Here is a 12,666-nt window from a genome sequence, read left to right on the forward strand (position 1 = left end):
GCTATTGCTACTTTCCATTGGAAATAGTTGGCAACTGCATGAGGGAGAGTAGATGTTGACCAAATCATACTTTTTGGGAGAACTCTTCATTTTACAGTGTCCTTGTTACATATGTTACATGTACTTGCCATAGTAATAACAATAAATTATGCATAATTGCATGCAACTAACCCTCAACTAAACCCTAATCCTACCCTAACCCTATAGTAAGTACATTTAGTTACTTAATATCACTCAGTACTTAAATACACTGTAGCAATGACACCTTAAAATAAAGTGTAACCTTATTTTTTTATGTGTGCAATTTGATGCTTTTTGCTTTCCCACAATTGGCCTCATTGTATTTGCAAAGGCGGCATTATCCGGCTTTGTTCGCCTGGTTTTCGGATTAAGTGTTTAACGATCACGCTTACATGCAAAATAATAAGTTTGTGGCCTCTTCAATTTCTGACAATAAAAAATCTGATACATCATTGTCCAAAAGATAAGCTTTGATCAAACACAAGCTGGTATTCATGCATTATTATGCAATGTTAAAAATAATAAAGAGGCCTCTGTATCTGCTCTTTATATAACCTCTATGCCTCAATTTCACCTCTGCATGTTTGACATGATTCATCCCCCTGTTATTTATCATATGCAACATGAATGGCCATCAAGCGTTTGTGAGTAATGGATTTGTCATAACCCAGCATGCCCGACTGCAGAGCGTGGGAGTGTGACACAGGCATTGAGGCCGTGTGTTTGTCAGCGTGTCAATGTGTCGACGGGATAGAGAGGTCAGGATAGGTCACTCGAAACCTGGCTGTACATGTGAGTGACGACTGGCACTCGGGACGGGGTCACCACGGGGTCAGCGTACAGGACGGCTCAGGTACGAGTCTAGCGAAACCACTTGACCTAATTAGAGTGTCACACACAACTGCTTGTGAACACCAGTCACTGAAAGAGGTCGGAGAACTTCATTATTTAAGTATGAGATTGTAAAACTAATGTGACAGCACTGTCAGTCAGTTTCATTAGGCCTGGTTTATTCTTAAATGACCCGATATACTCACAGCGAAGTCCATTCTGGTTCTTCACTCAGTGGTAAAAAGAAAGTCGAAATATGTGACCTTGAACCACAAAACCAGTCACATGGGTAATTTTTTTTTTTAATTAAGAATTTTGCATCACATGAAAGCTGAATAAATGAGCTTTCCATTGATGTATGGTTTGTTATGATAGGACAATATTAGGCTGAGATACAACTATTGAACATCTGGAATCTGAGGGTGCAAAAAAATCGAAACATTGAGAAAATCTCCTGTTAGGCTAACTGTCACATGAAAATGCACATTTTGAACTTAAATGGTTGTAATATAAGAATGCTTTGGAGTATAGACGTACAATTGGCAGATGTTTGTAGAAGTGAAATAAATTAAGAAAGTGAAACGGAAAAAAAGTTATAGAAGTTTGAGTTTATGGAAATGTACAATGTAAAAAATGTAATTATTCATATTTTATATAAAATATATATTTTTAAAAACTGGCCGACTCTAAAACTGCAAAAAAAAAAAAAAAAAATCAAAGTAAAAAATCTGAACAAGTTGTGTTTCAAAATGTTGGTTGATATCTCAAAAAAATTGCTTTCAGTAAGATTTTGTTTGGGCGCAGTACCAAACTTTTTCACTAGGTGACAACCAGACTCCATTACTGCCCATAGCAGGACGCCTCCATTTCCATATGTGGTTTGAGTGATCTGAACCATTATTTCCACAATTTTCATACAATTTATGAAGTAGACATTCTATTCAGAAGTAATATGGGAGAATCTACCATTCGTTCATGATTTTTCATGTTCATTGCTATTTCAAAATAAAGGTCTGAACACGCCTTAGGAATATTAAAATATTCTTGTTGCAAATTGATAAATTACGGCTCCTCTGTAATTTATTTTGAAAATCAGTCACCAAATATGAAAACTAGAGATTGTAAGCTTTCAAATGATATATAGTTTGTCAAGATTAGTTTAGGTTTAGTATAGGATATTACTGTTTTAAATATGTAATGGCTTTGGGCCCACCGGTGGGCCACTGACACTCAACAGGTAAAGTTGTTCATTTATGTTGGCGATTGTGCTGCATTCGCTCACACAAATACATGTTTTTATATATTTACGGTAGGACATTTACAAAACATCTTCATGCATGAACATGATCTTTACTTAATATCCTCAGGATTTGTGGCATAAAAGAAAAATCTATCATTTTTACCCATACAATGTATTGTTGGCTATTGCCACAGATATACCCGTGCGACTCGTGGCTGGTGACGTGATCCAGGGTCACATATGTGAGCAGAAGTATATTGTAAATCAACAGTATGAACGTTATCTTTATAGACAGTAGAGATGCATGTTACTGAATTTCACCGCCGATACCAATACCCGATAACCGATAAAAAAAGCATAATTCCCAGTTAATGCTGCAACCCTCTCAATTATACATTGTAATATTAGAGATTAAAATTACAGACTGAAACCAAACTATTATATTAAATTGCTGTTGACTGCATTCCTACACTGCAATACGAGTCATTATTTCTTTTTTTTGAATGCATGACTCAACGTTAAGGTTTATCATATACACTATCAAAAGGAAAAGGTACAAAAGTTGTCTTTTTAAAAGGTATACTTTTTTATCTCATTTACCCCTAAAAGGTGCATTTCGGTTGCTTAAAGGTGCATATTATTACCTAAAGTGATGCTAACAGACATGGACTAAAAACAACAAAAAATAAATAAATAAATAAATAATTCCGTGCAGAAACATTGATCTCTTAAATTAGCAAAGTCCACTCGAACAGCACTTGAATAATAAAAGCACAGTTTCAGCCTTCGAGTAGTGGACTTCAAACCCAGCTCACTCCTACACGGCTCATCTTTCTGTGACTGAACTAATATGAATATGCTTATATGACCTGTCCAGCCTTCTCTATGGATTATTAGTCATCAGATCCTCTACTTCAGGTGTCATGATGGCCATGGGTTTTCTAACGGCAAATTTAACTGAGTTAAGAGCTGCTAAATTCATGTTTCAATTTAATTTGGAAAGTGATGTCTGAGTGGGTGGGTTATTTACTCTGTAATTAGTCTATCCATTTCATCCAGTCCCAGGCATTCACGCAGGTATGAACAGTTTGTGAGCATGAGAGGTGGGCAGGATTAGCCGCCAGACATTACACAATAAACACAATGAACAGAGACACCACCATATTTCAGCATTTCTCTCCACATTCATCTGAACAAGAGCTCATGGGGCGATAAATACCTCCTTCCAAAACCTTTTATAATGGTGAACCCTGTTCCATGTGACCTTGCAAGTGAAGCAATTGTCACAAAGTTTTGGCAGAGCCCGTCTAAGGAGAGCCTGCCCACTCCCTATTAAGTCCTATTGCACCGAATTTTGGTTGTAGTTCCACCAGAGTTCCACTGGGGGCGATTGCCCATGAGTGCAAAATGAATGGGAGTCTATGGAGCTAGACGGCTAAATTTGTCTCTTTCACCCGATTGCCGTTGAGAAATCTCAGATTTGATTGTAGGTTTTGCAAGTTCAACATGGGTTATAGGTCGAAAGTTGAATGAACGAGTACTTATGTCCTTTTGATTTCTTACAGGTTGAGTTGTTGTTGCCCATAACTGTCACGGTTGAGTTATGCACTGTTTCCTCTGTGTCGCGTGTCACTGTTTGTTTCATGTCTGTGAGTGTGCGCGAGTGGGCGTTGTCCCGCTCGCGTGGTTGTTCAGTGCTCCAGCTGATATTAATCACACTCACTCCCCGCTCCAGCTGCTATCAATCCCCGCTCTCCATAAATACTCACTCATCTCTCCATTCCAGTGTCCATCCGTTGTTTGCAGTCCTGTTGAGTGTGTCGTGCCGTGTCTACCGGATCCTGTCTTGTCTGTGGATTTGTCTTCTCTGGTTCACTGGATCGAGCACCGCGCACGGGATATCACCACCGATTCACCTCATCTGAGCACCACTTCACCTGACCATCGAAGTCCCTGCGAGAGAGCCTGATTGCTGCTTCCCCTCTGAGAGATTCAACTTCATTGACTCTTTTGACATATTACCTTTGAGTGTGCTGTTCAAATAAACACTGTTTTCACCCGCTATTGCTTCCAGTAATCTATCATGACAGAACGGATGGACCAATCCATGGAAGCAGCGGGTGGTTCTTCGGCCTCGTTAGAGGATTTTATTCAAGTGTGCATCAGCCGGATGGATGCACAAGAACGCAGCCAGGGGGAGACTGGACGAGCAATTCAGGCTCTTGTCTCGCAGGTGTCCGAGCTCACCCAGCGATTCCATCAACTTCAACCTCCCACTGCGCCAGCACCCCCAGACCCACCGGTCGTTCCCCCCACACCAGCTGTGCCGCTCTCCCAATCAGAACCCAGACTTCCGACCCCCGAGTCATACTCTGGTGAGCCCAACTACTGCCGCCCGTTTCTAACACGTTGCAGCATGCATTTCTCCCTACAGCCTAAAACCTTCGAGAAGGAGGAATCGAAAGTGGCATTCGTGTTAACGCTACTAACGGGGAGAGCGGCGCTTTGGGGAACGGCGGTCTGGGAGAATCAAGACCAGTGCTGCTCCTCGTTCCAGGCACTCTCGGCGGAGATGCGGAGGGTCTTTGATCGTGCCGTCGCGGGAAGAGAGGCTGCCAGGGTTCTGGCAGATCTGCGCCAGGGAGATCGCTCCGTCTCGGACTATTCCATTGAGTTCAAGACCCTGGCGGCCGAGTGTCGCTGGAACGAGGAGGCGCAGTGGGACCTATTCCTGCATGGGCTGGCCGAACGCGTCCAAAGAGAGATCTACGCCCTGGACCTACCCTCGTCTCTTAACGCTCTAATGGATCTGGCCCTGAGGGTGGACGCTCGTTTGTCTCGGATCGGCCAACGTACGTCACTCAACACAATCCGCAACAGCGTGGAACACCAGCAGTCCAGTGGCATGGACGCGTTCGGTCCCCACGATCCCGAGCCCATGCAGATAGGGCGAGCTCGGCTTTCCCGGGAGGAGAAAGAAAGGCGGAGATCCCAGGGCCTTTGTCTATACTGTGGTGGGGCCGGACATTTCGCTCATAGCTGTCCAGTAAAAGGCCCAGCCCGATAGTAAGTATGAGGCTACTATCGGGTGGGATCTCCGCAGAAAAGACCTCATCCACTTCCACCCTCCTCCCGGTAAGACTGAGATGGTCAACTCACGATCACCACTGCAATGCACTTATAGACTCTGGAGCCGAAGGTAACTTTATGGATCACCGTTTTGCGTTACAGTTTCAAGTTCCTCTCCAAACACTCCCTCAGAAAATCACTGTCAATGCATTAAACGGACAATCACTACCAGCCATCTCCCAAGTTACCGAGAGTCTCACACTCATCACATCTGGTAATCACGCAGAAACCATTTCATTTTACATCATGGACTCCCATCTCACACCCATTGTTTTAGGACACCCCTGGCTAAGTTTACACAATCCCCGCATTGACTGGAAACAAAAGACTATTTCGGCTTGGAGCACTGAGTGTCATAGTTCGTGTCTAGTGTCTGCTTGTTCTGTTGTTTCTGTCCCTGTGTTGCAGGAGGAAGCAGTGGATTTGTCAAACGTGCCCGTAGAGTACCGTGACCTGAGGGAAGTGTTCAGTAAGTCAAGGGCTGCTTCTCTCCCTCCGCATCGTCCCTATGACTGTGCAATAGATTTAATGCCAGGTAAGTCTCCGCCTAAAGGCAAGATTTATTCACTCTCGGTTCCTGAGAGAGAGGCTATGGAGAAATATATTTCTGATTCTCTAGCAACCGGGTTCATCCGACCTTCCTCTTCTCCTGCGGAGGCGGGGTTCTTTTTTGTGGGGAAGAAGGATGGTTCTCTGCGACCTTGCATTGATTACCGAGGGCTGAATAACATCACGGTGAAAAACACTTATCCTTTGCCATTAATGTCTTCAGCCTTCGAGAGGTTGCAGGGAGCATCACTCTTCACAAAATTGGACTTACGAAACGCTTATCATTTGGTCCGCATCAGGAAGGGGGATGAATGGAAGACTGCTTTTAACACCTCTAGGGGGCACTTTGAATATTTGGTTATGCCGTTCGGCCTGTCCAATAGTCCCGCAGTCTTCCAGGCGCTCGTCAATGATGTGTTGCGAGACATGATCGATCAATTCATATATGTTTACCTGGATGACATATTGATTTTTTCTTCGTCTCTCCAGGAGCATGTGCAACATGTCCGACGAGTGCTTCAGAGATTGCTAGAGAATGGGCTTTTTGTCAAGGCAGAGAAATGCGTTTTCCACGCACAGTCGGTTCCTTTTCTGGGACACATCGTGTCGGCTGAAGGTATGCGTATGGATCCTGACAAGGTTAAGGCTGTGGTAGAGTGGCCAATCCCAGATTCCCGCAAGGCCCTGCAGCGGTTTTTGGGATTCGCCAACTTCTATCGGCGATTTATTCGCAACTTCGGCCAACTAGCCGCACCTCTGACCGCCTTGACCTCCCCCAAAACTACGTTCAGGTGGTCAGACGCAGCTGAGGCTGCGTTTGCCAAACTCAAGAACTGCTTTGTTTCAGATCCCATCTTAATTGCCCCTGATCCGTCACGTCAGTTTGTGGTGGAGGTCGATGCGTCAGAGGTGGGGGTAGGCGCAGTTCTTTCACAACGCTCTCCTTCAGACGACAAGATGCATCCCTGCGTGTTTTTTTCACATCGTCTATCTCCTGCCGAACGAAATTATGACATTGGTAACCGAGAGTTGTTGGCAGTCAAGTTAGCGTTGGAGGAATGGCGTCACTGGTTGGAGGGATCAGGGGTACCCTTCATCGTCTGGACAGACCACAAGAATCTGGAGTATATTAGAACCGCCAAAAGATTGAACTCCAGGCAGGCTCGGTGGGCACTTTTTTTCGGTCGTTTCGATTTTACTCTCTCATATCGTCCAGGGTCCAAAAACATCAAACCCGATTCTTTGTCGCGTATTTTTGATCGTCCCGAACACGAATCTACTCCCGAGCGCATTTTTCCAGAGACCCTAATTATCTCTTCGCTCACATGGGAGGTCGAATCGAGGGTCAAGAAGGCCTTGGAAGGGGTAACGCCTCCGATCCGGTGCCCACCTAACCGCTTATATGTGCCGGAGGGATTACGATCAGACGTTATCCAGTGGGGTCATTGCTCTAATCTAGCCTGTCATCCAGGGGTGAGTCGTACTATCTATTTTGTTAAGCAGCGGTTCTGGTGGCCACTTATGGCTCGTGATGTTCACCATTTTGTCTTGGCTTGCTCAAGTTGTGCCACTGGTAAGTCGTCCAATCGACCCCCAGATGGGTTACTTCAACCGCTGTCGGTGCCTTCGAGACCCTGGTCCCACATCGCTCTAGATTTTATAACCGCCCTCCCACCCTCCCAGGGGTACACGGTAGTTTTGACCGTGGTGGACCGGTTCTCGAAGGCGGCCCACTTTATTCCCTTGCCCAAATTGCCTTCAGCCAAGGAGACAGCGGTGGCAGTCGTGAACCACATCTTTCGGTTACATGGCCTCCCGACAGACGTGGTTTCCGACAGGGGACCCCAATTTGTGTCCAAATTCTGGCGAGAGTTTTGTAGATTGCTGGGGGCGACGGTCAGTCTGTCCTCTGGGTTCCATCCCCAGAGCAATGGTCAAACTGAGAGAGCCAACCAAGATTTGGAAAGAACACTACGATGTTTGGTCTCCAGGAATCCTTCCTCCTGGAGTCAACAACTTTCTATGGTGGAGTACGCCCACAATACGTTGCCAGTGTCATCCACGGGCCTGTCTCCGTTCCAGTGTAGTGTAGGGTACCAACCACCTGTTTTTCCTAGTACGGAATCCGAAGTCGCGGTCTCCTCCGCCCACGCCTTCATCCAGAGGTGTCACCGTACTTGGACGAGAGCCCGGGAGACACTCCTCCAAGTGCGAGAGCGCACCAAGGCCAAAGCCGATCGCCACCGGTCTAGGCCTCCCGTATACGTCGTCGGTTCCAAAGTGTGGCTTTCTACCAAGAACATTCCTCTCCGCTCCGTATCGAATAAATTAGCTCCTAAATTCATTGGCCCGTTTTCTGTCACCAAGATCGTTAGTCCGGTGGCTGTCCGCCTCAACCTTCCTCCGGCGTACAGAAGAATTCATCCGGTTTTCCACGTTTCAAAGATAAAGCCCGTGTTTTTTGCACGTATTAATCCGCCAGTCCCGGTTCCCCCACCGCCGCGACTCGTAGACGGGGAACCATCTTATTCGGTTCATCGCATTCTGGATTCTAGGCGGAGGGGACGCGGATTTCAGTATTTGGTGGATTGGGAAGGTTACGGTCCAGAGGAGAGAAGTTGGGTTCCTGCTCGTGACATCCTGGATCACTCCCTGATCGATGATTACAATCGACAGGTAAGGAGGCCTGGGAATGCCGTGAGGCATTCCTAGGGGAGGGGGTACTGTCACGGTTGAGTTATGCACTGTTTCCTCTGTGTCGCGTGTCACTGTTTGTTTCATGTCTGTGAGTGTGCGCGAGTGGGCGTTGTCCCGCTCGCGTGGTTGTTCAGTGCTCCAGCTGATATTAATCACACTCACTCCCCGCTCCAGCTGCTATCAATCCCCGCTCTCCATAAATACTCACTCATCTCTCCATTCCAGTGTCCATCCGTTGTTTGCAGTCCTGTTGAGTGTGTCGTGCCGTGTCTACCGGATCCTGTCTTGTCTGTGGATTTGTCTTCTCTGGTTCACTGGATCGAGCACCGCGCACGGGATATCACCACCGATTCACCTCATCTGAGCACCACTTCACCTGACCATCGAAGTCCCTGCGAGAGAGCCTGATTGCTGCTTCCCCTCTGAGAGATTCAACTTCATTGACTCTTTTGACATATTACCTTTGAGTGTGCTGTTCAAATAAACACTGTTTTCACCCGCTATTGCTTCCAGTAATCTATCATGACAATAACACGCTAGCATTCTGCTAATGAACGCTGATTGGTCAGTGAAGGACTGATTACGACCAGAGATACCGCTTGATGGCATCGTGGCATCCGAAGCGGGACCAGAAACAAACAAAACAAAAACTCTTCTAGCACGTGTATTTACCTGTGTCGGCTGTGTTGTGTGTTTACCTGTGTCAGCTGTGTTGTGTGTTTACCTGTGTCAGCTGTGTTGTGTGTTTACCTGTGTCAGCTGTGTTGTGTAGTTACCTGTGTCAGCTGTGTTGTGTGTTTACCTGTGTCAGCTGTGTTGTGTGTTTACCTGTGTCGGCTGTGTTGTGTGTTTACCTGTGTCGGCTGTGTTGTGTGTTTACCTGTGTCAGCTGTGTTGTGTAGTTACCTGTGTCAGCTGTGTTGTGTTTACCTGTGTCAGCTGTGTTGTGTGTTTACCTGTGTCAGCTGTGTTGTGTAGTTACCTGTGTCAGCTGTGTTGTGTATTTACCTGTGTCAGCTGTGTTGTGTGTTTACCTGTGTCAGCTGTGTTGTGTAGTTACCTGTGTCAGCTGTGTTGTGTTTACCTGTGTCAGCTGTGTTGTGTGTTTACCTGTGTCAGCTGTGTTGTGTGTTTACCTGTGTCAGCTGTGTTGTGTAGTTACCTGTGTCAGCTGTGTTGTGTGTTTACCTGTGTCAGCTGTGTTGTGTGTTTACGTGTGTGTGTTTACCTGTGTCAGCTGTGTTGTGTGTTTACGTGTGTGTGTTTACCTGTGTCAGCTGTGTTGTGTGTTTACCTGTGTCAGCTGTGTTGTGTGTTTACCTGTGTCAGCTGTGTTGTGTATTTACCAATTGGCAACATTCTAATCTGAAAAATGAAGCCTACCCGGAAGTGCGAAAAACTGCAATACATCGAAAATCCGCTAGGGGAAGGTCCCAAAAGGGAGCAAATGTCCATACACCCCCATGTTAAAATGTCCGTTTTCACAGCATAAATTCATGTTTTTACAGGTTGGTCCCATGGACTTTTATTGTATTTTTCGATAGGTTCCGAGTGCCTGACAACTGTGAGGGGGGTGAATTTTTTTCTAACTCGTTAGTTTAGATCGTATTTAGATATAAAATGTATGACAAATAAGGGCGCGATTGACAGCTTGATTGACAGCTGACAACGAGCATAGGCTGCGCCGAGTGGAATTCCTGAAATTTGACGTCTCGGCCATGATCTGACACAACACATCATACCTGTAAGTTATCCTTTCTGAACATTTGTATTGAAATATGGCGCCGCCCATACCCCCCATAAACGGCCTCAAAACCGTTCTTCAGAAGTCTATGGGTGACGTCACAGACGCTTTGTCCATATTTTTTACAGTCTATGGTATTTACCTGTGTCAGCTGTGTTGTGTGTTTACCTGTGTCAGCTGTGTTGTGTGTTTACCTCTGTCAGCTGTGTTGTGTAGTTACCTGTGTCAGCTGTGTTGTGTGTTTACCTGTGTCAGCTGTGTTGTGTGTTTACCTGTGTCAGCTGTGTTGTGTGTTTACCTGTGTCAGCTGTGTTGTGTGTTTACCTGTGTCAGCTGTGTTGTGTGTTTACATTCGTCAGCTGTGTTGTGTGTTTACATTCGTCAGCTGTGTTGTGTGTTTACCTGTGTCAGCTGTGTTGTGTGTTTACCTGTGTCAGCTGTGTTGTGTTTACCTGTGTCAGCTGTGTTGTGTGTTTGCCTGTGTCAGCTGTGTTGTGTTTACCCGTGTCAGCTGTGTTGTGTATTTACCCGTGTCAGCTGTGTTGTGTTTACCTGTGTCAGCTGTGTTGTGTGTTTACCTGTGTCAGCTGTGTTGTGTGTTTACCTGTTTACGTGTTGTGTGTTTACCTGTGTCAGCTGTGTTGTGTGTTTACCTGTGTCAGCTGTGTTGTGTAGTTACCTGTGTCAGCTGTGTTGTGTGTTTACCTGTGTCAGCTGTGTTGTGTGTTTACCTGTTTACGTGTTGTGTGTTTACCTGTGTCAGCTGTGTTGTGTAGCTACCTGTGTCAGCTGTGTTGTGTGTTTACCTGTGTCAGCTGTGTTGTGTAGTTACCTGTGTCAGCTGTGTTGTGTGTTTACCTGTGTCAGCTGTGTTGTGTGTTTACCTGTGTCAGCTGTGTTGTGTGTTTATCTGTGTCAGCTGTGTTGTGTAGTTACCTGTGTCAGCTGTGTTGTGTAGTTACCTGTGTCAGCTGTGTTGTGTAGTTACCTGTGTCAGCTGTGTTGTGTAGTTACCTGTGTCAGCTGTGTTGTGTAGTTACCTGTGTCAGCTGTGTTGTGTGTTTACCTGTGTCAGCTGTGTTGTGTGTTTACCTGTGTCAGCTGTGTTGTGTGTTTACCTGTGTCAGCTGTGTTGTGTTTACCTGTGTCAGCTGTGTTGTGTAGTTACCTGTGTCAGCTGTGTTGTGTAGTTACCTGTGTCAGCTGTGTTGTGTAGTTACCTGTGTCAGCTGTGTTGTGTAGTTACCTGTGTCAGCTGTGTTGTGTAGTTACCTGTGTCAGCTGTGTTGTGTGTTTACCTGTGTCAGCTGTGTTGTGTGTTTACCTGTGTCAGCTGTGTTGTGTTTACCTGTGTCAGCTGTGTTGTGTAGTTACCTGTGTCAGCTGTGTTGTGTAGTTACCTGTGTCAGCTGTGTTGTGTAGTTACCTGTGTCAGCTGTGTTGTGTGTTTTACCTGTGTCAGCTGTGTTGTGTGTTTACCTGTGTCAGCTGTGTTGTGTGTTTACCTGTGTCAGCTGTCAAGTCAAGTCAAGTCAAGTTTATTTGTATAGCGCTTTTCACAATACAGATTGTATCAAAGCAGCTTCAAGCACAAGCTGTGTTGTGTAGTTACCTGTGTCAGCTGTGTTGTGTGTTTACCTGTGTCAGCTGTGTTGTCGATGCCTCGAGAGAAAAGAAAGTGCAGAGTGCGAAAGCACCAAAGTGACTGAAGGATTGCCGTAAAGCAGTATCTCTGGTCGTATGATGTGTATGACGTCATTGACATTTTAAAACACTTTTTAAAGCAAATAAGTGACTCTAAAAAATCTAACACTCAGCAATGTGTAATTTCTTTGCATCTCCTTTCAAATACAACATTAAAATTACTAGACAAAAAATTATATCCTGAGAAAAGTGGATTTTGAGGGGTATAGCGCCATAGACCTCCATTCATTCTGCACTCGTCCTGTGAGCGCCCTCATATGGAACCAGAGTGGAACTGCAACCAGTTCAGAAGCCGGAAGTTTACTCAGAGTGGAACTTCTCCCCTTATTAGACATTCTCTGGTTTTGGTGAGCTATGGCATGAGAGACTTGGCATAAGCTACCACAAAAACCTCAAATACGTACTTGTTTGAGGTCACTGATAGGCTGTTCATGGACACTTGGGCACTCAGTACTGTCGGCCCAGATCCGGTGTGGTGAACAATTGAGTCCTACTGAAGAGATGAGTCCGAGCTTAGGACCCAAGCAATCTCATTGGTTCAAAGCACGTTTTATGGGTAATCGCTTTAGTGCCTGGTTACAAATCATACAAATCACTTTATTATAGAGGACATTTGTACTACGTTATAATGAGTCATTAATGTATTTTAACTTATATATTTCATAAACTAGTATTTAACCGAAGCTATAGATTGTGAAATTAAACATTTCTCGTTGTTAGTGTGTTTTTTTAAATAAATAAGCAACATATT

At 45.2% G+C, this 12,666-nt stretch overlaps 1 long non-coding RNA gene across 1 annotated transcript; it reads right to left on the reverse strand.

Annotated features, from left to right (window-relative positions):
- Positions 1–9,013: 9,013 nt before the first annotated feature.
- LOC309499347 lies at positions 9,014–12,252 on the reverse strand. Its single transcript, XR_014206217.1, has 3 exons — positions 11,850–12,252; positions 10,966–10,991; positions 9,014–9,139 (listed from the first exon to the last, which is right to left on the reverse strand). It is a non-coding gene; the product is annotated as an uncharacterized lncRNA (long non-coding RNA).
- Between the last annotated feature and the right edge of the window lie 414 nt (positions 12,253–12,666).

Source organism: Leuciscus leuciscus (genome assembly GCF_965113295.1).
Source record: "Leuciscus leuciscus genome assembly, chromosome: 5".
NCBI lineage: Eukaryota > Metazoa > Chordata > Actinopteri > Cypriniformes > Leuciscidae > Leuciscus > Leuciscus leuciscus.